General features: G+C 42.1%; 1 long non-coding RNA gene across 2 annotated transcripts in view; it reads left to right on the top strand.

Annotated features, from left to right (window-relative positions):
• Nucleotides 1-60: 60 nt before the first annotated feature.
• LOC146768278 (uncharacterized) overlaps nt 61-25,067 on the top strand; it is a 70,241-nt gene continuing 45,234 nt past the window's right edge. Inside the window, exon 1 of one of the 2 annotated variants that reach the window (XR_014952700.1) lies at nt 61-18,248. This is a non-coding gene — a long non-coding RNA (uncharacterized LOC146768278). The remainder of the gene's footprint in view (nt 18,249-25,067) is intronic. The other variant, XR_014952699.1, reaches the window with a different exon arrangement.

Genomic DNA, 25,067 nt, shown 5'->3' with positions numbered 1-25,067 from the left:
GCGGGGGGGCGGCCAGGTGCCACGCGGCGCCCCGCGCCCTCCCGCTGCTCCGGCGGCCGCGCCCGCGGGGCTCGCCCGGGCGGGCCTGGCCGGCCGCGCTCCCGGCTCCCGGCTCCCGGCCCGGCGTGCGTGTCCCCCGCCGGCCGGCTGCTCTCCCGGATCGGGGCTGGAGCGCATCCGGAGCCGCCGGTGGCGGTGCCGCGCCGCCGGCTTTAAGGAATTCACCGGGGCTCTCCGCTGCCGTGGAAATAAATGTCTGTGCATCCTCCTCTGCCTCCCAGCCCGGTGCCTCACCAGGTACAGCGGCCGCAGGCAGGAGTCGCCTTCTGGTTGTGTTTGGTTCCTCAGAAACTTTTAATCCTTGCGCGATTTGGGTCCCCGCAGGGGTCAGTCATCCACCCAGACCTAAAGGACACGTTAAATGTAACAGGACCGTGAACATCAGCACAGGAACAGGAGGTGTTAGTGCAATCAAAGGCAAGATGCGGCCGCTTGCACGTACAGGTAGTTACGCAGCGCGGCACCATCCTTCCCGTCACTTTCCCTGCAGTGGAAGTTCAAAGGTGTAGGAGACTTAAAAAGTGATGGAGAGGTGTTCAGAGTGGTGAGGATTTCACTGTAAAGCAGCTATTGGTTTAGAGTTGTGTGATAAATAATAACAGTACATAAAAACAAAATACCTGGCAATGCTCCATCCTGAGAGGTCGATGGGAAAAAAAGTAAACCAACACTGCTTCCGAGGAGTGCCTAGTGAGTATAGGAGGAACCAGCTTACCTTTAAGGAAACGGTTATTTACATTATACCTAGAGCTACTAAAACTAGGCCTTTTAAAGCTGTTACTGGTGAGGTGGAACCTGGAGTATTGGCCTGTTTTTTAAAGAAATCAAGTTATGGCCTCTAGGCGAAAAGCTTGTGCCAGCTTACATGGTATCCTATCTCCTGATTGAAAAGGGATTCACCTGGAAAACAAGGCAAAATTCCAGGTATGTGGCAGTAAGCCCTCAACTGACTATTTGCACAGACTATTGCATGTAAGATGTCATAATTAACTTCATTTGCACCTTTTTATCAAATACTGGATAAAGACATACAAGTCAGGAATACACAGCTCCTGTCTCAAACCCATGAGCTGTGATTCATATTGTAATAAACCTCTTCCCTTCTGGACTCACAAGTAAAACACATGCAGGTCTGGTGAACTGGTAGTTTGAAATGCCACAACTGCAAAACTGAAAGGCAGCACACGTATATTCAGAATGTGAAACTGCAGCTTTAACATGTGTGTGATGTGGTGGTTTCTGTGGGCTGAATTTTTGCCACTTGTGTTCTGTACTGAGTTCTGTATGGTAGTACCCAAGGAGAGTTGCTGACTGACAGAGGAGCAATAACATAGTTTACCCCACAATATTAGCAACAAACATGAGAGAAAGCACATTCTCATTGTTCTAAGGTTCTTATTTTACCAAAAAAAAGGAAAACCATTAAAAATAAACTGATAGCAAAGTGTCTTTAACCTTTTCATCTCTGTCCCCGTTGTACCTGCCAGCCTGCAGTGGAAGAACTCCTGGTAAGTTCAGCAGCTTTACAGCCAGCTTGCATCTTCAGTATCATTTGCTGTCAGGCATCCAATTAATCAAAAACCTGAGCAGTTTATCCTTCTCAGGCTCAGCCCTTGAAACATTCTATTTACATTGGAAGACTGCTGTGATTTAAGCCTTCATGGCACACACATACAAACTCAGAGGCTGGGCCTGGTTTGCACAGCCATTTGTTTACACAAATGGCTGCAGTTGAAACTGGTGAAAATTCCTGTATGGGTAATCATGTTTGGAGGTTAGCAAGGCATGTCTCATTGACCTCTGCCTAATATTTCTAGAACAGTCTTGGAGGCATTTTGGAGTACCTCAACATGAAGACTCCCATCCTCAATGTATTTTTTAACTTTGGGGGTGCTTAAGAGCCCTTTGATGTAGGAAGTTTAGCAAGCAGATAGATGGAACAGAAGAACAAGTGTTTCTCAATTCAGCATCTGAAATCTGCTCTAAAAAGGTGGACATGTAAAACTCACATTGGAAAAAAATAATGATTTTAGTCTTTGGAGAAAATATGCAAATAGCTTTTTATAGCACTTATCCCTATTCTTTCAGAAAGGTGGAATGAAGCATGAACCAGTACATACTGTGTTACATTAATACTGAAAATTAAAAAAACCACAAAAAAACCAAAAAGCCCAGTGATTAAAAAAATGTTATGTAATTACTTTAAAATCCCATTAACTACTTGGGTTTATAAAATAGTAAAAAGTGATATATTTTTTAACAGTTAAGAAATTAATTATAATTCTGGGCTATTGGTGGGCAAGAGAAATAGAATAATTCAGTTTTTCAGCCTTCTGTCATTTGAACTTTTATCATGCATCAGAGAGGTAAAACACCACTGTGGTCGTGAATGAGAAGTGTTGAGCAAATGGTTCCTTTATTCTATTGCTTATTACAGTGAAAGAGAAAGTAGAGGTAATTTCTGTCTAATAAACCCCACCTTGATGGATGACTCTCCCAAAATGGTACTACATGACTTATATGATATAGCTATCCTCTTCATTCTGCACTTTTCATCATTTGCCTTACTGTGGTTTATCCCCTCTCCTCTGACCATTCTATGACAAGGTAAGTAATAAGTCTTTTTTTTTCCTAGGACTATTCATATTTTCTATACTTTCTGTATATTTGGACTTGAATACCCACATGATCGTAAACACACTCAGGGGCAAGAAGACTTTCTGTAGCTTCTGTGTAACCCTCACACATGTCTCTGATCCTTCACAATGAGGTTAAATACAATGAACAATAGTAGAAATAAAAACAATAGTTTTGTGAGGATGTTTAGTGTGTTACCAGATTAATTGACACCACTGGGTGATACAGCAGTATTGGTGACAAAAGCCACCTGCTGTGGTCCCAAGAAAAGGACAACTCCGCCCCCACCCACAATTTAAATATCAGAGATGCTGATTAAAGGTATTAAAGGAGAGAAGAAAAACAGGATGTATAGCTTATATGAAGGCCACAACCTGAGAATATCTTAAAGCACAGAGAATAAAGCTAACATTAGCATTAAGAGAGAAGTTAAAGGTTTGCTAGAAAATATTTTTCCTGCCGTCTTATGAGACATTATCAACATTCTGTGTTTTAGATCATGGTCTTTAGAAGTTACTGTAATTTCTTGCAAATTTACATGTCCCTTTTAGCCAAAGCAGCTTGCAGTAAGGCATTTCTCTGACTAACCAGGCATATTTTATATGCTAAGAGTCAGGACTGGGCCCTGACTTTACAACACCTCAGGACTGCTGGGTGAGGACAGCTGCCAAGCCCCAGCTCCCTCACGCTGACCTGAGGGATGTAGCCCCAGCTACAGAGGATGTCAGAGGCATTTGAGGCCCCATGCCCTGTCTGAGCTTGTGCCTGCTTAGCATCTGGAGTCCTCTTGCTCCCATCCTTTTCCTGATGTCCCCACTCATGCCAAGAGGAAGAACTCAGCTGACATACTAACACAGGGAAAAGCCTCCTTGGAGGATCAGAGAATACAGCCCTGAGGGCTTTGAGAAATAAGCCTTTATAAAACCTAAGACCAAAAGAAATGTTTGAATTTCCTTTATGTTTCAACCAGTTATTGGTTGAATAGTACCTACTCTCGAAGAGGCCTACTGTCTTTAAATGAACAAACATGCCATTGCTGAGTCTTCTCATGGGTTGAGGGTTTTCTTGCTTAGAGGCGTTTTTTTCTCTGAGACATAGGTTTCTTGGGTCAAAAACCCCTTAAGAACTAATGCAGAACTGGCAAATGTGACCACCATAGAGGCAGCATAATTATACAAAATAATATGGGGAAAGTTCAATTAAATATATATCCTATAAATTGCTTGGAAAATTTGATGAATTTGTGCACTGGAAAACCACATAGAAGAGCATAATACATGAGCTGCAAACTCTTTCAGAGCATTTGTCTGAAGACACAGTATCCTACAGCATTCCCATTTTCCCCATGCAGGGAAATGTGATACACCACCATGCTCAGCTACCCTGGCCTCTGGAAACTGGGCAACTGGGCAACAGGGAGTGGTGGAACTTACTCTTGCAACAGCACCACTCACTATATCCAAGGGCAGCTTTGGATTAGCTAGGCCAAAACTTTAGTCCAAACTTATCTTAACATTAGCCTTTACCAAGTGAAAGAAAAGCTGATGTGTCCAAGCATGCTTAAGCACTTTTCCTCACATCCTAACAGGCTGGTAGTGGCAGGGCTGGAATGAAAACCAGTATTTCCCCCAAAAATCCCAGTGTAGTTCTCCAGGCATGAAGCCATCCACTCTGCTGGGTGACTCTTCTCAGCAGGCAGTATGTTAGTGATAACAAACAGCAAAAGTAAAAGATCATGTGTAAGTAAGTGTTCACTCCCTGTTGGCTTTGAGACATTTCAACAGTGCAAAACAGTCCTTGAGCTGACTCACCTAGCCAGCCAAGACTACCTCTTGGCTAAGGATTCATATGGAAATATGAAGATAGTGTTTCTGAAACCCACACCACTTTCCCCCCCCCACCATAGATCACAGCCTGTAGGGCATATTGCAGGACTGCTTGAAGTTTCTGGCTGCAGTAATTGCTGGTCCCATCTCCTTCTCTCTTTTCACTGTGGGAGTCTCCTGTAGATGGATGCAATGCAGAACAGCCCTGTTGCTGGGACTGGACCAGCTTGATGAACTAGTCCCTTTCCCCAGCTCTAATTTTCAGGATGTAAAAAGTAGCAAAAAACTATTCACCTAAACTATTGTAACAATAACCAGTGTTTCTAAACCCTTTCAGGGGAAGTTCACCAGCCTAAACCTGTTCTTTCAGGATATATAGTTGTAACTACAGAGAATGGCTAAAAGGATAATAAGCTGACATATCTTTCAGCCTTATAGCCAAAACAAACAACAGAGGCACAAGAGTGTTATTACAGTTTTAGTAACAAAAATTCTTTAGAGTATTACAAATGGCACGTTTTAAATGAATAAAATTAAGTCAGATTCTCTTCTGCATATTTAATTACTTAGCAAATTTTGGAGCAGCACAGCCTACTTCTTCCTCAGCAGACTGTTTGAAAACATAGCATGAAAAAAACTAGTGGGTAGATGTTTGACATTTACATTCTCAAGCAATTCTATGATCACTAATGTAGAGCCTCAGAAACAGGTTGTATAATCCATGTGCAAGTGTGTCAGTGTAGAGATGGAGTGGTTAAAAGAACAATAAGCAAAACCACCCACAGCAATACTTTCACTTGTTTTAAAACTCGGCATTGTTGCCCAGAAACTTTTGTTGCCTGGCAATGCAAAAAAACACAGGTGTGCAAAAAGAAGTCAGTGTTTAATGCCCAGCTTGTAATTTGGTACTAACATGTTTCATTCTTACTGACCACCCAGCCTCTCACACCTAATTGATTGTTAGCTTAAATGTGATTATTTTCCCTCCTGAAGGCAAGTAGTAAGCCAGCTGTGTGTTTCCTTGTGTCTCATTTGCTAGGGAGGGTGGATTCTAAAACCCCTCACAATCAAAAGAAATGCTTATGTCAACAGCAACATCATGTTCTGTTGTTCAAATAGAGGAGACAGTGGCAACTAAAGGAAGGTGGCAATATCCAGTTGAAGCATCACTTATTATCTTTTGGTGTCATGGAGCTGGAAAACACCTACTATCCATTCTCTGAGGCTGCCACAGTAATTCTCTGCACAGTACACTTTTCGGTTCTGTCTTGGTTTAGCTTTAAGTATTATCAGTTATGGAGGATTCAACAGTTTCTGTTGGGAGCTTGGACTTTACTCTTGCTGATTTTGCTGTCAGGATATTTCTCTTGATTTTTCTAGCCTGCATTTTTATTTTCTTAACTTCAGACCACAGCTAATTATAGCTTACAGAGTGCAAATAGAAAAGGGGATAGGGAAGAAGGAAATCCCCATTCCAGGAAGAAGATGGTAGGCAGTGCTTTAAGATGCACCCACAAAGCAGCAGAGAGGGCCAGCAGAGGAGTGAAGAAATAGGAAGTGAGGCAGCAGTCATGAAGATAATAGGCAAGGAAGCTGTTACCCTGCAGGGAAGGAAAAAGCAGGACAACTTTCAAGGGCAGAGATTAATCTAACTTGGGAGAGGCTGAAATGACAGGATTTGGGGAAGAGAATAACCAAATTATCAGGAAAAAATGGCCAATTGGATGCAGTAGGCAAAGAATCAAGGAGGAGGCAGAAGAAAATGGTGGGGCTCAGGTAAATGAGTGTGAAAAGAGTCATTATGCTTTTGTACTTATTAAATTGTGCTTTGTGCCTCCTTAAATCAGAAGCAAAAAAGCACTGGGTCAGATCTATGCTGTAAAGCTCTGCAGGCAGATGTGCAAAGGGATATGGTTCGCAACTGAGCTTCAAACCCAGCTGCGCTACCAAAAGCAGCGAATGTTCAGAGTTATGCAGTCAGAACCATACTTTCACCAGCACAGCTTGTGTCATTCAGACAATGATAAGATAAGCCATGCTGGCAAAAGCAGGGTTTTGCCGTTGTAAATGGTACTGGGGGTAGTTATGCCTCTGCTGCAGTGTATAGGGCTGCAGCTACATCAGGAGAGCTCTTCACTTGTCAGAACAGCCATGCTCTATTAACAGATTGTCCATAATGGACACATGATTAAGAGACGTAAAATGAATTCTTCTACTGACATGACTTCCACAACCACAGCAAAAAACAGTCAGCACAAGGTTTTTCCTGGCAGAAGAAGATAGCTGTTTAGACCAGAGGGGTATAAGATACAGACATATTTTAGATAACTTCCAAAGCTTTCATACAGGAAAGTATTTGCTTCTACAAAAAGAAAACTCAGTAATTGCAAAGTATATTAATTTAGGGCAATATGGGTAAGAGCATTTAAGTCCTTTTACCTTTATTTATTATTCACCTGTTTTTAAATAAAGGATTCTTGACAAGAAAGTATTCTCAATACATTTCTTTGCATCGCTGTCTTCAACTTGAATAACAGATAATATGCTCCATAATCTTCTTTCCTGAAGTGCAATACAAAGAAGGTGAAACTTCTCTTAATGAGCATATAGGGAGGAAAGATTTGGTAGCTAGATACATTTTTTTGCTTGTTTTGGTTTTTGTTTTTGTTTTCAATTACTTTGCTGGTCAGGAGGGACTGTACTCTAACTGAACTGAAACTTGAAAAGGAAAAAAAACCTAAACCCCTATTATCAAAATGAGTGCAAGTGAGCTGTTACCTGAAATGATTCACTGTAGGGAAATTTCAACTCTTGAAACAAATGTTTTCTAAGAACAGGGCATAGACATCAGTCTCTTTCTCAAGAGAACTCCAAGTAATTAGAAAGGGCAGAAGGCATTTGAACTCCCAATTTTCAGCTTGCAATCAGTGTTTACAGCAAAGGATTAAATCTCTTGGGATTAATGTCTATGAAAATATCCTGAAATCCTAACAGTCATGCAAAAATTTTCCTGCAGCCTCTTGTGAGCTGGTAATAGGCTGCCATGGCTCTCTGAACTCAAAAAAAAAAAGATCTTCTGAGCTATAAATTTTGATTAAATGGCAACTAAAAATAAGATTTTCTCTAATAATTTCTTGAACAATCTTAGGTACTCATTTCATATACACCTTCTTAGCTTGTTTCATTATGCTGTTTTCCTCTATGTCCTTTCCCTTTCAGAAGTGGCTGAAGGTAATTCTTAGAGTGCAAATGAGCAGCCTGAATAATTCAGCAAAATTATTTTTAAAATTATTAAATGCAAAGAAACAAATTAAAAAAAAAAAAAAACCACAGAAGAACCTCAAGAGAAGTCCTGGGGGTAGAACCTAATGTCACTAGAATAAGAGTTATACAGCAGATAGTCCAAGGGGAGGCTGAGGAGAACACTGGTAAGGCAACCAGTGGCACAGTAGATGGGAGCACTGTATTCTTACCTCTTGAGATTCTCACCTCTTGAGATTAAAAGCCTGATTTAAAAAACACATTAAAATGAATGTGATGATTTTATCTTAGAACCTTCAGAGCTGTGGTCCTCATGTAAAAATGAGGACCTTCTGTTGGAGGACATTAATTCCTTCCACAGTTGCTTTTCCCCTACGCACACATACACACGCGCTAAGTAAGCCTAGAAAGTTGCATGAGTGCTCTGACTGAAAAGTAAGATTGCTTTTTTTTCCTGTTTATTTTTATCAGGTATTTAGAGAGTTTTGCTATGGTATTGCTTTATTGCAATAAAGAATTGTGTAGCCGATATTCTCCTATGTGACTTGAGATTCAGAACTGTGGTTTCTGCTGTAAATGGGAGTGATTCACCTCAGAAGAGCTAGTCTGTTGTTCTTTAGGCACAGACTTAAATCAGTGAACTCCAGCCTGATGTTTTTCTGTTGCTCCCTGGTCCACCAGCCAATGGACAGAATTCACCACAGTCCATACAGTTTTTTTGGGATAATCTCAAAGACAGATCCACTGATGATATTCCTGGTCCTGACACTGCAAAAGAGAGGAAATATTCCCTGTGCTAGCTTGAATGTGGTGATTCAGTAGAGCTCATGTCATTCGTCCTGTCCTATGATGAACACCACATTATCCAACCACACTGGAAAAGAATGAACAGGCTCAGATTTCCTATCTGGAAACTGAGAGCTGTTGCAAAACTTGGTATTTGGATAAAATAGGAACAACATGTATGTTGCATGTAAGTAGGAACAACAGCAAAATCTTGTGGTAGAAAATCGAGGTTAAATAAAAGTGATGAGTTTTGTAGACCTAGGACAACAGTGGAAGAGAAAGTAAGATGGGAGTGGTGTATCATAGTTCAGTATACAAAAGTTTGGTAACATGGAAATTAATACAGACAGTTCCTGGCATGATTTTGGGCTAGCGCTGACTGCAAGAGGGCTGCTGTACAGCTGGGGTACTCGTGTGAAAATGTTAGCAGCATATGTAATGAAAACCACTGAACTGGAATTGTACAGAAATAAGTTATTATTGAAACACAGCTGTACTTTGAACAAAGCATTGAGGAATTTATAAGACAATGATTTGCCAAAGGGAACAGCATAAACTTATCTGAGCCAGAGAGCCACAACCAGTTCCTGTGGCTGCTCCCTGCCACTGAGCACAAACCCCACTTCCCTCCAGCAATGAAATGGGGACCAAAAGCTTTAATTGCATGGTGTGGTCCATATCAATTCCTACAAATTGATGTCCTCTCTTCATATGAACTAAAAACACATGTCAAGTGTTTTGCAACTTTTTCACTCTCTTTATCATTGCTATCGCTCTTATCATATGAAAGTCTATCACAAGTGAATTGTAATTATTCAGCTAGCAGCTAAGTGGTGAGAACATCAAAGCACAAGTATGTTTATAGGGTTAATGCATGATTATTTTAGCATCCCAAAGGCTTTGGAATGCCATACCATCCAATTATCCCAGGGCTATGTGAGAGAGGGAACTTCATGTAATTAGGAGGGCCTAAACTAAGCTTTCAGGATCAAATACATCATGTCACATTTCCCAATGCCAGCTGTTTCTCCCCACATTTTATACATAATACTACATTTTTAGAATTTAAAAAGTGAAACAAACATGTAAAATCAGACTGTAGGATTAGTAATTGTATCTTAGTTTTTAAATGTAAAAATCACTGCATTTGCCAAACATTATAAATATGCATATCAAATCTGCCACTTCTGAATGAGCATGAGAACCATTAAGTCATATGCTCTGTTTCTGCTAGGAACCAATACTTCACCCATATTCAATACATATTTTTAAAAAGTTGGGTTTTTTTTCTAATTAGGATGCCCCTAGTCAGATATTTGACGCTGTATTTTCTAGGCACTTACATAGCTTGATTTTCAGAGATGTTGTGCAAATTCATTGCTTCTATAGCTGCTGAGCAAGCCTGAAATTTAAGGATGTGAGTACAAATTAGATGCCAAACTACAGTCATCCCATTAAAAAAATTAATATCATGATGAATATAATCAGTTCTGTGATCTCTGATGAAAATAGGATGAAAATTAATGGAAATATTTTCCTGCATCTTGGGATTAGTTTAAAAGTGAAACTCAATGAGAAATATTAATTTAGAAGCCTCTACAATTTGTAAAATATGCTGCAGCATGTTGAAGCACTTGGAAAACTATTACTGAGGAAACAAGTTAGATTCTTCCCAATGAATTCTAAATAGTTGGGAAAAGTGGTGGAGACAACTGTGATTAAGGGGAGACTGTAAGATTGCTGTGAACACGAAAGAAATGGCATTCAGGAATACAAATAATATGATGAAGAAATATGTTGAACTTTAAGGAAGAGTGACAAAAGTAAAGAGGGGTTTATATAGATAATTTGAAAAATTACATGTTTAGTAAAATTTTCTTTGATTATCAAACATCAAAAATTATTTGTACAAAGAATGACAAAATGAGCTCCTAAAGAAGTATTCTGCTATAGCCTGCCTGCATGAAAAATTAGAAGATGGAGTCAGCTGTCTAACAACAGAATAATTTCCTGGTACAGTGGGAAGGGGTTAATGTGCAGATAACAAGAAAGATACCTGTTAATAACATTGTGTAACAGACATCCCCTTGTAAATGTGACCTGCAAACACCTTTAAACAGTCCAGTAATACTAGATGTTTGCCAAATGCTTCTGAATATCAGAAGTCTCCATGAGTTATTAACCTAAGCATTGAATAGCTGTGTGCTTTGTGACTTTGCAGGATTCTGGTGAATCTGCTCGAAGTGATGATGCTGCACGCTGCCTGCTGCCTGTGTCTCATCCATCCTGCAGATCTCACAGCACCTGCAGTTAGAAATATAAATGTTGACTTACTACAATGTTTTCCATTCTTTGAGGCCTACTTCTCATGTCAGCATTTTATGTATGTATTTGGTATTACCATTAACTCTCCAAAGCAAAATTCCTGCTCCCATTATACAGACACTCTGGTCCATTGTCAAATTATACAGAATTATGATATCACTTGCACAGTCCTTTCTGGGGCATTCTTTGGAAAATGTGTGTCTGACCCAGGAAGGACCTAAGGGTAAAATGGTGTAAGAATGAAAAGGCTCAGCTTCAGATTAGTAAAATGTACAACACATACAACTGTTGTGCATCTTACACTGTTGCTTTGGTGGAAAATTATATTTTAGGGGATGAGTTGGAGAAGAGTGAAGATGCAATGCAATTACTTTTCTCCCCAGTCCAAAATCCTAAATCTGCATGTACATTTCAATTGCTTTTAAAAATGAAACTGAAAATATCCATTAATAAATTCAGATATCAGATTAAGGAGCAGTGCCTCTGGTATCAAAGTTGTTTATGTGATTCAGTGCAATGAATTGCTATTTCTTTTAATTGGGAGGATTTTAATTCCAAATTACTTTGTGTTTGTCATAAAAAACCCCTCAGTGTCTTGCTGGGCATATGCAACAGCAAGAATTTAAGGCAGTGTAACTAACAGGTCTAAGTGCTTATAAAACTGTTCCTGAATTATCCAACATTTCTTACATCCTACAAGACTAATTTCTGAGGCCTGCTCCAAGAAAAGATAAAGTTACAGAAATAATTGTAGGGAATACCAAAACTGTGTAATTCACCTACGACCAGTTTTCTGTACAATAGTAAGAGATACACAGTAGCACTTAGTAATAAAATAGGAATAGTTTAATTACTAGAAACTGTCCTGATTTCAGAGAACAAAGTAAGAGATGGTCTTTGTACAACATTTTTTACCTCCTTGTAAGTATAGACTGTATTGAGGTTAATAACTAGTTAAAAGAGAAATAGCTTTTTTTTTTTTTCCCTTATTGCAAATATTTCTGCCAGGTTCTTGAAAAGATCTGAAGCAGACCACACTAATGATATCATGCTGCACAAGTATTTTCTTATCTAAGATGCTATTCTACCATAGCCAAGCCTAAGAGTAGAAGATGCTAACCTTGAATAAACTCTTGCTGCTTTGTGTGTACTAATAAGGTGTTGGAGAACTCTCCATGCAGTGATACTCATGTGTAATATTTCTGCAACAGCTCTGGCTGTCTGCTTTCATCCCATGTTCCTCACCAAGAATCTTAACTCACTTTATAATAAAACAGACAGTTTTGGGAGCACCATTTGCACAGCTGAAGGAATTGGGGCAGTGAGAGGGCAGCTAGGTGTAGAAAGGCCAGGAACAGGAGCCCCCTCTGTTAGCTCTGGGCCTGCTTTATCAAAAGTGTGCATTTCAGTGCATGAAATAGAGTAGGCTACAATTAATCGAGGAAGAGAAGTGTGAGCTGTATAACCATGTTTAAAGAAAAATGTTTAGAAATTGCAGAAATCACATCACTGACTGGTACACTCCTACTTTTACAGCTTCTGATTGTAAACCAGCCTGTGGCTGGACGTCTGCTCTACACACATTGGTAGTAAAAAAAGAATCTGCTGGTCCTTGACAACTCAGGAACAGACACAAAAATAAATATAGGGAATGATGGATTGATGCTTCTAGGAGGGCAAGCTGTGGCTTGAATAATACAGGGGGGAAAACCAGAGAAGACAGAGTAGGAGGCAAGAGGAAGAAATGTTTAGGGGAAGGATTTTGCCTTATCCAATGCTTTTTTTTTTGTGGTTCACTCCTGACCTTAGCTTTTAGGGTGAAAAGACCTCGTGACACAGCAGAGCTGGTGTGTGTTTGTCACATGGAGAAATAATTTGAGGAGAGTGTACAGGTGTTTCCTGTGTTGCAGAAATCATCTCTACAGAGACTCTTGTTTGCGATTACCAAAGACTTCAAAGAAAATACTAAGATGGATGTATAAAAGGTCCTGCCAATAGCAGGATCCACCATCTATTTCCTAGTTACTAAAACAGACACAGACACAGCTCCCAGGAATGCCTGGGAACTTCCATCAACGGCAGCTCTTCAAAACAGCCCTAGATGTAAAGGTGATTCTTCCTTTATCATTCCCTGCTGGATAGCATCTCCAGTGAACATTTCTAGAGTCAGGCCCTACATTTTTGTAATTAATTTCTCTCGATATCCTGATTTTTCTTAAATTATTCTTCTGCCAACCAGCTGTACTGGAAGGCTCTTACCCTCTAGGTGAATTTCATGTTTAGTCTTAGCTGGTGTGCTTCAAACCCAGCCCCTCTCACTCTAGTATGATGCTACTATTTGTTTGCATCTGCTTTTGTGTCAGAAATGTCTCCTGCAAAATGACATCGACAATTTCCTCTAAATATATTTTTTTTTTGGTTTTGTGGCACTCAGCCCCGATTTTTCAGAGGAAGCTGTATACAATAAGATTGTGCTTTTCAGAGGTGCTGAATAACGCATTCTAACCTGAAACCCTTTGCTACACATCCAAAAATGAGGTTCTGAGAAGTACTGAGATATCTGCGGCTGGAAAATGGGGAATCAGGAAGCTGGTGTGCTTTGCAAATTCCGTATCCGTGTCTTCCCTCCTCAGAGCTTCAGTGCAGAACAGGCACTGCCAGGTGGCTGCAGAGGAGCTGATCTGTCAGGCAGGCGCTCTCGCTGTGCCCTGGGCTTGGGTGGGAGGACCCGTGCACAGACCTGTGACCTGAAGCACAGCCCTTTTGCAGGAGAGAAAAGAGCACAGCCTTGGGCAATGAAACCTAATTTCACTTCAAGGAGTGTTAGTTAATAGGAACTCGGAGAAAGCAGGATTATACCACAGCGACTGTTTCCAGTGAAGTACGAAATGTCTGCATCTCTCATGGTCCAGTCACTGCAGAGCCTCTCCCCTGGGTGTTGGCTGACTTACAGTGAATTAAGATAAGGGGAGCTGGGTGGGTAATTAAGGCTTTTACATGCATGTTTTGAAACAGGATCCAGTAAATTCACAGCTAAAATGTTGGAAAAAAGCAGAGTAGGTTAAGTATTTTAAGTCCATCGTGTTCTTACTTGCAAGATGCAAATCTTCCGAGCTCTTGCTGTAGCATCTCACTGGAAAAGGGGCTATAAATTGTAAAATATTTTACTTTTGTTGTTTGGGACAGTACAAAAACCAGAGAAGTATGTTTAATGAACATTCTTCTTGTTCAAAGCATTTCAGTAGTTCAGCTCTGATATTGTTTCAAAACTGTTTTCTCAAGGCCCTCCAGCACATGGTGTTACGAAAAAAAGTTGTCAGACTGGTTTTAACACATCTTTTCAATACTGATAAGCAAAAGTTCACTGAAATAATTCCCAATAAGATACATCTGGGGATACACCTTTCTTAAGGCTTTCCTGTTGGATTCAAACTTTTGGGAGACCTGTTGCATTCCAGACTTAAGCAGCCTCTTTCAAAGTTATTAGAAAAGTACAGGGATGTGTCAGATGCTGTGCTGAGGAGCGCCTGTGTCACATCCTGTTACCCGTGTCTGCTTTTAAACCTGTTTTGTAAGTGCAGTAAGTGACTGACAGTCTTCAGCTGCAAACATCTTTGAAACTACATGAGCTGAGTTCCAAAAGAAAACACTGCTGTATTTTGGTTGCTGGAGGTAAAACACTCTATAAGTAGCTAGTTTTTCTTAATTAAGTAAACGATTTAATCTTGAAGCTACTTTGCTTAACAATGTCATCATTAAAATGGTAATGGGCTTTGAGGTCCTTATTCAGCTTGGTATGGCATCCTACCTTTGCTGCTATTGTTTCATCCTGTTCACACAGAATTTTCTGCAATTCAGCCTGGTAAGAGCAAGATACTAACCAAGGAAATAAAGCTCAAAAATAGCATGCGGACAAATCTTTGAGTCTATCTTAATATGGTCCTATCTATCCTCCCCTTGAAGCCACATAGGCACTTCAGTAGGATGCAAAATGGCTCCTCTGCTAGGTAGAAGCAAAATGAGCTAACCTATTTTAAAATATTATTACTATCTATTTTGGAAATTATGCTTTTAAAAGCCAGGGCATGCTAAAATTACTCAGAAAAATAAGTATTTTACTAAATCATGCACACTAGCTTGCTATAACATGATTTGGTAAAAATTAATACATCTTTTTTTTTTCTGTCTACCATGGAACTCAGCTGAACATAGCTAGAAAAAGTCATATTTAAATAGTGGGGGTTTTGCCCCTCCTGATTTTCCAGTGTACAAGTTAAAGCAAAAACAAAGAAAAAATACTTTGATGGATTTAGCTATCAAACCTGGAACTTCCCCTTGCTTCTTTTTCCACTCTTGTGCATTAACCACCAGTCTCTCACTGCATTCTAAGCCCATACCCAAATGTTGGCAATAGAGGTCTAGACTGACATGCTGTTTAAAGCAGCCACAGTTTAAGGTCAAATTCTCTGTTATACCTAAGCTGTGCTTCATGCTTTGTCAGATTATCTGGTCCTTCTGGGGACCTCTAAGACATCCCTGCAGATTTACAGTGGTGTCAAGGTCCCTGTCATTTACCCTTGAATAGAAAGGCCTTTACCAGAGCCAAGAAAAACTAGAAAGCAGCAACTTTCTGACCACACCTCCTTCCTCACATCATCCCTACAGAAAGGGGCGGGGGGAATACATAGGAAACACCATCCTTCTGCACAGAGCACAGGAGGATTTTCACATTTCCATAAGGTTTAGTGTGCCCTTTTCTTGGCCAGAGGGGCATAAACAGAGCCCCAGACTTACAACAAAGCCAGATATTCCCTGCCAGTAAGGGAAGAAATGGTTGGTAGCACAAGTGCTTATTCTGTAATGTTTAATTTGCCCAGCTCACTGGGTTGCCTCAACCCATAGGGAAAATATGCTGGCAATAGGTGGGACCATCACAACTTTCTTTGGGAGTCCCCAAAGAGAAAGTTTCTAAAGTGGCATTTTCACTGGCAATGACAGAAATTTGTGGGATACCCTTGCCCCAATCTGCAAGACAGCTCAATGGCAGAGGCCCTGGCAAGCAGATGACAAAAAAGACTGTCTACTCACTGACTGCTCTGCATTGCCAGGAAAGTTGACAAAACCAAGTAATATTGTTCCACCAAAAAAATAAGCATGGCATACCTAAGCCATAATAGAACTTAAAACTGTGGATGAAGACTGTCTAAATATTTTCCTTTACTGGAGTCAATAGGCTACATTCATCTATAAGGTATCACTCATGCCCTTCAATGAGTTCTGTTAAAGAAAAACTTTGTGGTCCATAGGCACCTAAACCATTATTAGCTTCTACTTTTTTTTTTTAATTTAATAAAACAGGAGTAATAGTACAATATATTAGTTATATTTCACCATAATTTACTTATATCCATGTATCTTTTTTTATTAAACTCATCTTTTAATAAGAAAATATAGGGGAAATCAACTGGAAAAATTATCTCATGGAAAAAGTAGAAAGAGTAACATTCATTATGCATCCTCGAATGTCCTTGAATTAAAGGGCATGTCTGCTTTTAAACACTGAGTAGTTTTCAGTGGTGGAATAAGTTAAAGGGATGTTTATGCACAGCAATATTGCCTTGACAAATATTCAAAGGAGTAAACGGAATAGCTGCACAGTTTGCTCCAGTGACTTTTGTTCCCTTGATGAAATGTACACAAATACCCTCATCCATCGACTGGATGCACCCCTATCTGCTGTGTGGCCTGCACTGACAGTCCGTGTGTCCCCTCACTCCTGACGCATCTGTAAGCTTGACAGCTCAGTTCTCCTCTGTGGGTCCTCAGGCTGGGGGAAGAATGAGTCATGGTACAACAACCCATTATTTCTTCAGAGTACCAGTGTTTTAGAAAAGAGACAACTCTGGGAAAAAACTGAAGAAGAAATGGATATATCACGGTATATGTATTCTGTGATTCCTTTCAGTTCTTCATTCCAACTCTGAGAAATTATTTCTCACTCTTGTGAATGAAAGTGTTTATTAGAGGAAGATAGAAATCAGATAATAACAACTGGAGGGAATAGGGAAAAATTAGGCATAATGGACCCTCAAGTTATTTTATTTTTGTTATTTTAGTTTACTTTCCACTTTGAAAGTAGTTTGTGAATTTCCTTAGAAGCAGGGTTGGTGGGTTCTCTTTTAATCTAAGTAACAATATTGAAAATTGTTAATCTAAAGTAAGAATGCTGAAAAGAAGATGGATGAAATCTTAAGGTGTTGAGCCAGCCTTCACCTTCTTTCACACTGCTTAACTTTCAAAAATTCAGTCTACCAAACAAATTTTTTGCATTGAAAAGGGCTGCTCAGGGCTACTGCAGTTGTGGGTGAGGTCTGTACCTCATGCTACATCAGTAAGGCTGTTTACTTCTATCTCTATTTTCTTAGTAGTTTACAACAAATAGGTGATAAATTCTGAGAGTTTTATTGCATGAGAAAATGTAAAAGTCGTGTACTGAACAAACAGAGTTTCTTGGGATTTTTTTAAACATTTCTTGACCAGACTACAAGAGCTGTCCAGCTTCCTCCTCCTCCATTTAGCAATGCTCACCTATGCTATTTACTGCATCATTGCATCCAAGCCAAACTTGGTTACTGAGGCAACTAAGTTTTTCTTCTCAAAGGGTCACAGGGAAACACATCCTTCAGGATCCCCTAGTAACCGTCAGCCGCCGGGACTGGGGAACATCAACACTGAAATGCCTGCTTTCCATCGCTAAGGCAGCGCCGCCTGCGCCGGCAACAAGGGGGGCAGAGTCTAGTTACATTCCTGACCCACTTTCACATCCCTCCCTCCTCCTCCTCCTCGCTCTCCTCCTCCCTCCCGAGCACAGCAGCAACCAGCAGGGCAGCAGAGCCTCCATTCAGCGAGGCTCGCACACCCGCAGCCCCCGAGCTGTCTCCTGGCAGGCAGCGGCAGCGCAGGTTTCCCCAGCAGCCGGCGGGGAGCGGGACTGCGGGCGCAGGGAGGGAATTCCCTCTGCCCGTGGCTGTGCAGCGGCGCTGCTCCTGCCCTTTCTCCGGCCCTTCCGACCCGCATCGCTGCCTGCGCCCTGAGCAGCTGCAGCCTGAGGCTGTCTGTGCCCCTTCCCTCTGCTTTCCCAGCCACTCTCGGGCTGGGAGCGTTGAGCCGCCCGTCCGCCATCCCCTCGCCCCCGGCCCAGCCGGGATGCGCACACCTGTGTGCCCGCTCCCCTTCTCGCCCACCTCCCTTATGTAACCCCGCCATTCCTGCCCCACTCGGGCTCCTGACGCTCGTCCCTTTCCCCAGATGATTGCGACACCTCCCCCGCCGCCCCGAGCGGCGGGCAGGCAGGTGAGTAAGAGGGCGCTCCGTCAGTTCTCCTGGGAGGGACACTCCCTTTCCCTGCGGGCAGCTGAGACGGATTTCGCCCCACGCCGGGCCAGACATTGCCGCCACCTCCCCCAGCCCGCTGATGCCCGGCCTTGTGCCGCGGGCAGCCGAGGCCGCTCCGGGCCGGGGGAGGGCCCTGCTGCTCGGGAAGGGGGTGTGGACACGCCGGGGGCAGGTGCCACCCTGAGGGTGCCAGCGTTTGGAAGAGGGCTGGGGCTCACGAGGTGCGGGATGGGGGCTCCAGCCCGGCTCCGCCTTTCCTGGCTCCCTTCAGGGAACACCGCCGTGCCCGAGGCGAGGAGAGAGGGTGGCCGCATTAGCGCCGGCTCCCTGAGCAGCTGCTGGGCTTGGGAGATCCCTGGAAGGGGCAGCTCCCCGAGGATGCAGCTGTGCCGGGCCTGAGGGCAGGCGGCGGGAGCGCTCCCGGGGCACGGGGCAGCCCCGCTGCTGGGACACGCACCGCCCACCGCGGTGGCACCAGACCTGCTAACAGCAGCTCCTTCTCCTTTTTTCCTTTTCCTTTTCCTTTTCCTTTTCCTTTTCCTTTTCCTTTTCCTTTTCCTTTTCCTTTTCCTTTTCCTTTTCCTTTTCCTTTTCCTTTTCCTTTTCCTTTTCCTTTTCCTTTTCCTTTTCCTTTCCCTTTCCCTTTTCCTTTCCTTTTTCCCTTTCTTTTTCTATTTTTTCTTTTTTTTTAATGTTTATTTTTTCTATTCTGTTATTGCAAAATAACAGCTATGACCAGCTCCTTGCTGTGGAGCTCAGCCTGCAGGATTGCCCCGGTTTGTGCCAAGGAAGTGTTCCTGTCCCAGGGTTTTAGACATCTGCTGGCCTGGGGACCTGGGCTGATGCTGGATAGGCAGTCCTTGGGGAACAAAAAGAAAAAAAAAAGTAATTTCCCACCTTCTCTATGGTGAAAAGGAGTCTCAATTTTAAATTATGACTCAGATTTCATGTGTTTCTCTCTCAACCTTTTTTTTGGGGCTCTTTTTTGCGTGGTGGAGATGGGACTAAAAAGAGCCATTTAATTTCAGAACGCTAGAAGCGTCTGCCTAAAAATTAGTTCACTGTTCTTTGTCCTTGTATAACTTAAACCCACCTGTTTTCAAGTTTGGGCTTGATACATATTTCTGCTCCATTCCTGTAAGCACTTCAGCACGTGTTACACATATGCTTACATCTGCAGAGTCCAGGGCTGGAATCTTCAATGTCACCCTAAATGTTTAGTGCTGTACCACATTTACAAACCTGGCTGAGTAATAGATTAATAATGACTCAAAATAACATGACACATAAACAGTATATTATTTCCATCACAGTGGAAACAGTGGTTTTCCAGATATTCTCTCTTTCTCTCTATGTAAATGTGCATGTAGCAGAGGTCTAGGTACTCAATATGAAGTGCATTTGTGTTTTTACTTACTAAATTTGGACTAACTTCTCAATTAACCTAGCATTTTACACACAAAAGGGCCACAAAACATATTTATTATTTACATAAGCTTTAAAATAGCATGCACTGTCCTATGTGCTGTGAGTACTAAGCTGGTAGCAGTACCTCAAGCATCTTTAAACTTTCCTCTGCACTAGGGAAGAGTTACACACTGCAGGGAGGTTTATAAGGACACAGGATTGCACACAGATTATTTCACTGCCTGAAAATGTTTTTTAGTTTGAGTGATTACACTGGGCTTCCCTGCATCTGTTGTGATCACGAATGACAGTGACTGCATGCTGTGAAGTGCTTTTGTCAGTGGCAGATGTTTAACTGGAAATTATAAAAGAAAAAATAGGAAAAAAAAACCTGTCAGGAACCACTGAGAAAATAAATGTAAAATGTCAACAGTGATAGATATAAAAAAACTACTAAACTAATTTTTAGTGCAGTATTTTTCAGTGAGAGAAACAAATCATGAGGTTGAAATAATATACACTTCTGAATAAGCAGCAGTAGCTGTGCTGCAAATGCATTTTTCACCTTTTCAGAGCTTTTCAAGAAATTAAAATGCAGTGACTATTTGCAAAACAGTTTGATAGCTTATTATTAAAATAGTAGCATTTTCATTCCTAATGTCAGAAGACACGATTAAAAAAAACTGCTAGGCTGTTTAATGAATGATTGGCCATAAGCAGTGTATGCCTTTTTCAATAAAAGATTTTTATTCTTACTAGGCTTCAAGAAGTCTATCCAAATCACAAACTATGAGATATTTTCAAGAAGACATGTAGAGAAGACTGTTTTCTCTGGATTTGTTGAATATAATATTGCTTTGTAGTATATTATAGTGAAGATTTAGTAATTAAAAAGCTTGTTTGGGGAGCTTTTTTGATAGCTCCTAGAGGAATCAGAGAAGGGCAGGTGATATTAGGTGATGCAAGCTGGTACAGCCAGTAAGCCTAGCTACACTTGCTCAAATTTAAAGGTGCTCTGCAAGGATGTATTTTCTGTACTGCAAGGCAAGTTTTTAGGTTAAATCTTTACCACATCTGCAGCAGCAAAAATGACAACCAAGTAGGTGTAATATCCTGGCCATGCACTCTCCTGTGGTGAGTCCAGGTTATAGATGGAGTGGTTATCTAGAGAATGGATACTGAAATCCTGTTAGCAAAGTGGTAAAGCGGGTACACACATGGGAGGCTTTGGAAGGCACAGGAGTGCGTGGAGGGGAGGCTGTCCTGGGATGCTGGGATGGCACACGGGTGTACAAAGCCTAAGACAGTTACTTAATGTGGCTTTTATTCAGGCATCTACTGCAGCCATAAAAATAGGTGTGTGAGGGAATATCTTGGGAGAGCCTTTCCCAATGAGCAAGACATGCCTCGAGGCACATCGTCATTAAGGGTGAGGTGCAGAGGGGCCCTGCTGTAAGGAGAGGTGTATGGAGGATCTTGAGGACAGCACGGAGCAGGAGGAGCCAGGCTGCAAGGGAAATGGCTCTCCTTGTCCCTCCCCACTTCCCTGCAGCTTCAAGCCATGCTGCCAGACACGGGGCAAAGGCCTGAGGGTTGGGGTGAGAGAGCCTGACAGAGGTGGCAATGTTGAGGGTGCGGAAGGGAGAGGGATAACAAGGGATAAATAAGCCAAAAAAACCCCCTTTTTCATACTCTTTTTTTCAAAACAGACCTAGGGCCGGTTCTTTCCTGTGCTCAAGGATTTTTTCATGTGGGTTTTTTTTTTCTTTTTTAAACCCTGCTGTAACTGCTGCTGATGTAGGCGAGTCCAGCAGCAGCCCCCACTTGACCTTGCCTGGTTTGCCTTGCAGTGAGACTGAAGTTGCTTTTTTACCTTGGGACAGGTCAGAAACACTAGCTTGAGGTAAAAAAAAAAAAAAAATGCATCGCCTTGCAAGGTGAAAGCAAGGCTTCACTCTGCCTCAGTCATCTCTCTCAGTAACTGGAATTTCAGCAAGTACCTGCCCTAAGATGAATGCTGTGCAGCATTCCCAGGCACGCCCCACCTCGAATGCCAGCCCTGTCTTCCTCCGGGCCCCAACACAGCATCAACAGCCTTCTCCCTCCCGGAGCAATGCATGAGCTACTGATTCATGCTGCTCTCCCGTCAGCAAGTAGGGAGATGTCTGCGCCATCACTGGCACCTGGGTTCAAGTAGTTACCCAGGCAAAGTTCTTGCTTGGAAAGGTCTTTTCCTCTCTCTCCTGGCCCCATTTCCCAATATTTATATGACCAATTTCTAAACTCTTCTTAATTGTAGAGATAAGGTATTTATAACATATGTTCTCCCTGTAACGCTGTGGAGTGCTGTCTGCCTCTTGCCCTGCCTTCGTTCACAGAAGGTGCTCATGCATATGGAAACAATCAGGCTACCCAAAAGACAACACACTTGATACTGCTAATTACACGGAGTAAACACCACTGGGACTATAACTGGTCTCTAGATCTGAGTCAGTGTTCTGCTGCTGAGCTAAAGAAGAAAGTCTGTTATGTGCATTCATATTATAGCCAGCAAAGTCCCTGCTGCACATATTGCTGATTTCTCTACATGCTACGTGGCACAGAGCCAAGGAATTGTAGTGCAAACAGGATTTTATAACCAGTGTTATTTAAGGATGGGCAAACTGTGAAGCTCCAAAAGTTAATGATTGTAGTGCACTTTCAATTAATTTTTATTGTCAAGCTGTATTTCAGGGCACTAAAGAGCTCTTGCGATGACAAGCAGGAGTGTGTGGGAACAGGCGGGAATACAGTACGCATTGTTATTCTCTCTGATTTATAGATCAGAGAATAACCTATCTGGCTGACAAGTTACCTTTTCCTCTCATGTTAGATCAAATTCATCTCTGTATTGAGCTCCCTCCAGAAAATGCATTTTAACACTATGAATACAGTGTCAGTCATCAAATTTACAAATGGTACACATAAGCTCCTGCACAGAAGTAAATATCACCTTTCTTCACTATATCTGTAGTACTTTTGCTGTTAAGACAATTTATCTTACAATAGCCTGATGCAGAAATCACTGAGTGGATTTAAAAGTACTAACTACATTTTAATGACTCAGAGAAGGAACTTCTGATAGGATGTTTTCTTTTGAAACACAAGTATACACTGAAGTCTACATGCCATAAGGTACAAAGTCTGGATGAAGGCAGGCTGTGCATGAGCAATTACAGTGACAAAGCCTAGCCTTGTATGATGAGCATCAAATTCACCACTTCAGCTCCCACCCTGTCCCTCTGAAGCCACAGATCAGAGCTGTGTTTCAGCTAAAGAGTAGCAATGGGTAGCAGCTGAGTTTTGCCTTCTTTTCCCCTTGCAGACGACAGAAGTTTGGGCCTCTACCCAGACATTGACAGATTTAGAAGGTCATGCTGTGTTTGAAACTCTGTCAGATTTGACTGAGAATAGGACAACAGACTTGAAACACATTACAGGAAAACTGACAGAAAGAACGATTACCTAAGTCTAATTTATCTAGGAAATGTAAGGAAAAAAATACCCACCAGAAAACCAGTCCAAACCAAAACAGACACTTTGGATAGTATACGTAGAGCTGGATCACAGACAGGTGTCCAGCTTTAGCTCACAGCTGAGGGAGGTGGCTGCTCTGGCCGGCTCCTTCTCTGCTGCCCCAGGTTACTGCTTCAGTGGCTGTGCTGATACAGCTGTTTGTCTAGCTGCCCTTTAAGCCAGTCCTGTGAAATGATCCATTTCAAAGAAAAGACATGCATTTCAGGGAGAATGCATGGTGGGGTTTTTTTAAACCAAAGGTCCTTAAAAAAAGTCTTTGGAGCTCAGCTACACAAACAGTTGGCTTGATGTTGTGGTACAGCAGGTGTAAGTCTCTCCGTGGGTTTGTGAGGAATGAGGGGGAGCTACACCAAAGGGCTCTGCTACAGTCCAAACAGTTGTATGTCTGTAACCTGAAGTGTTCCTCTTCTTCTCAAGTCCACCAAGACCATAAAGTGACCTCAGGCTTGCCTGAGGTCACGAGTTCAGGGGAGAAATCTGGCTCAGAAAATGCATGCATCCACCAGGTGGTCACTCTGTGGCTGGCTGCCATCCTCACCACAGGGTACTATGGCACTTTCTTTGCCCCCACCAGTTTTGGCTGACCTAGTCTACACTGGTCTTTTCCAGTTAAACTAAATCATACCAATTTAAAAATGTAAATAATGTCAGCGCTATGCCCACGCCATTTTAAATGTTAGCCTGGAATTAATGCATTAGCACCAGGCTTATTTCCACATGAAATCTGGCATGTGACAAGCCAGAGGATGAGCTTCTGGACACTGTTACCCTGCACTGAGGCCACAGACATTCATGTAGGCTGGGGCAGAAGTTTCTGTCTCCAGCTCTCCCCTGGTGCCAGAGGTTCCTACTGCTTCAGATCCAGGGAGTAAGTTGTGGGTTGACCACTTCCTGTCATTTGGCAGCTTGTAATGTTGAAATACTAGGCCCCCTCCAAACTACCTCATTTAGCCTGAAAAATTGTGAGAAGCATTCAAGCACAGCTGAGCAGAGCAGGCCTGAAGGGCCCAGTCACAGGCTGGGTTGATAGACTTCTCCAGCAGCACCTCATCTTGGGAGGATGTGCATCTGTAGCCCAGTCTCCTGTGCAGACATTGTTAAAATATCTTTAGAGGATTTATTGCAGAGACAAATGTTGCTTAGTACTAGCATGAAACCATACAGCTCCTTCTTTGGGCTGGCATTGTCCTCCAGGTAGTGTGGGCAGTTATTCAGATCCTCCATATGTCTGCTTAAAATGGGTACATATGACCTTGAGTGTGCTGAGTGGGAGTAGCTCACCCATTTTTGAAACACAGGTAAGCTGCTTTGGTGCTGATTGCCAACCAAAACATCTTCATGGGGATGCTTTCTGCTGAAACCAAAATGAAACTTACCCTTAGCATTCTCACTGCTACCTCTGGAGCCACCACATCCTTCTCTTGCCACGAGCACCTCTCAGTTTAGAAAGTGGCAACAAGTGACAGTGCTAAGCACCAAGAAGTGGGGGTCTCTGTGTTTGTGGGGGAAGGGGTGAATTTTTGGAGGGGTTGAAATTTGCTCTTTGAAAGCAGTGAATACCGAAGGGTCCACCTGAGGAGAATGTTCCTGGCGTGCTGCAATTTTGTGTTGTTTCCCTACGTTTCTTGTGGAGACAAGCCCCAAGGAATCTAAAGACTTGGCTTATTTTGCTAATCTGGCAACAGATTCCCTGCCTTGCCCAGCCAAGGGCAAGTCATTTAGGATCACATTTTTGAGTATGGGCTTTAATTTTAGCCCTGTAGCTTGAGATATCCAGAATCTGCCTTGCACGTG

The sequence above is a fragment of the Lonchura striata genome, chromosome 2, assembly GCF_050655825.1.
Source record: "Lonchura striata isolate lonStrDom1 chromosome 2, ASM5065582v1, whole genome shotgun sequence".
In the NCBI taxonomy this organism is placed as follows: domain Eukaryota; kingdom Metazoa; phylum Chordata; class Aves; order Passeriformes; family Estrildidae; genus Lonchura; species Lonchura striata.
This window is presented reverse-complemented; position numbering and strand designations above follow the sequence as displayed.